Below are 1,920 nucleotides of genomic sequence, written 5' to 3'. Positions count from 1 at the left end.
CCAGAGGAAGAAACAGAAGTGATTAAAATGAATAGAACACAGACAGAAATAGACTGAGAGATAAAGAAAAGAGAAAAAGAAAAAAAAGAAAATTAAAGACAAAGAGCTTTGAGATCTGTTTGCATTGTGATCTTGACCTTATTGGTTAATCTCTTCAGCTTGCATCTTTTTAAAATTGAGATAATACATATCTCTTGTGGCTGCCATTAGAATTAAAATAGGTAGTGCAGGTAAATGTATTTCTTTAACCACCTTTCCCACATGGTGGCTAAAATTAAAAATTTGTTAAACATACTATTTAAAAAGTCTTCAGGTGTGGCCAAATCGTGAAGTTGATGATAAAGTTTGTTTATACACACAGCCTACGAAATGAAATTCTTAGCTTTTCCATTAACAAAAATTGATTTGATGACTCGTAGATGTGAATCCACTACGTCTGTAGGGATCTGGACTCTCTCCATGCTGAGCTTCAGGGATAATGAAAAACTTCAGATTGAGTGTCGAAGCTCTCTTACCAGCTGAGTTTCATTAACACTCTTCGTAATGATCATATTCCTTGTGAAACAGAAAGATAATTATGTTTCTTGATGACAAATAGGAAGATGTCATAATCACCAGGTATAAAAAACAATACTCCACAGCAAAAATACATAAAAAGGACCAAAATTCAGCAATTTCTTTTTTTAGGCTCTTTGAAGGAAGTTGCAACTCAGCAAGGTTTGGTGTGTGTGTGCGTGCACATGTGCATGCATGCGTGCGCGCGTGCGCGCGCGCGCACACACACACACACACACACACACACACACACACTATATTAGTCTAGGAGAAATGCTTTCTATTACAGACATTTAACATAATTCTAAAACCTAGGAAACTTCCTGAGAAGTGAATACAATGAACTCTCTATTTCTAATAACAATCTGTTTTCCTACAACTGATATCTTCTCTAAACCTACTTAATTTTACTATCCTGGGCTCCCTATATTTGCCTCAGCAGTTAGTACTTATCTCCAGAATTATATAATTCATTCACTCATTCAAAATTATCTACTGTTTAAAAAATAATCCTGACGCTCTGTTGGAACTGGGGACCCACAGATAGGAATGAGATGGAGAAATACGATGTATCTCTTTCACGGAACGCAGAACCTAGTTAAAATATCAATTGTGGGAAGTGATAAAGAAGTAGAAAAACATATCTAAAGACAAGGTGAAGTCCCTGTTGAGATTTGGATGCTCTAAAAAGGAGCAACATGAAGTGTTTTTTGAATGTTACCTCAGAAGCCTCAGAAATCATGTCTAGACCACTACAGATAGTACAGCTCTGGTGCCAAAGTCTGGGACAACAAGGTTCTCAGAGATTCCTCTCTTCTGTGTTCAAGATAAGGTGATGTCACGTTATTCTGAAGTATGGAAGAACAAAGAAGTTTCTTTGCATTTACTTTTTTCTGATACTTACAAAATCTCCTCCTCTGCTGCTTGCTCTCTCTCTCTCTCTCTTTTTTTTTTTAATAACTGTTTATTTTTATTTATTTATTTTTTTATGCCTACAGCACCTGGTCTTCCTAGGTGTTCTCCCATCCAAGTACTAACCAGGCCCGACACTGCTTAGCTTCCGAGATCAGACGCGATCGGTGTGTTCAGGGTGGCATGGCCGTAGACTGCTTGGTTCCTCAAATGATAGAAAGGGTTTTTTTTTGTTTGTTTGTATGTTTGTTTGTTTGTTTGTTTCAATAACATCTCTTTAAAAGGTCAAAGGAAAGCCTGAAAAACTGCAAGTGATTTGGGGGCAGTCTGTCACAATACCTCAAAAAGTACAATGTAAAATAAACATATATTTTTAAATATATGCATACATTAAATATATGCTCAATACCTCAAGATAGATGTTAACACTTAGGCAGGGGAGTTTTTGAGATG

The 1,920-nt window shown here is 36.4% G+C and overlaps 1 pseudogene; it reads right to left on the bottom strand.

Moving 5' to 3' along the window:
* Window positions 1-1,544: 1,544 nt before the first annotated feature.
* Window positions 1,545-1,662, bottom strand: LOC120622272 (uncharacterized; annotated as a pseudogene).
* Between the last annotated feature and the right edge of the window lie 258 nt (window positions 1,663-1,920).

Source organism: Pteropus medius, unplaced genomic scaffold (genome assembly GCF_902729225.1).
Source record: "Pteropus medius unplaced genomic scaffold, Ma_sr-lr_union100, whole genome shotgun sequence".
In the NCBI taxonomy this organism is placed as follows: domain Eukaryota; kingdom Metazoa; phylum Chordata; class Mammalia; order Chiroptera; family Pteropodidae; genus Pteropus; species Pteropus medius.
Note: the sequence above shows the minus strand (reverse complement) of the source record. Positions and strands in the feature narration are given on the sequence as shown.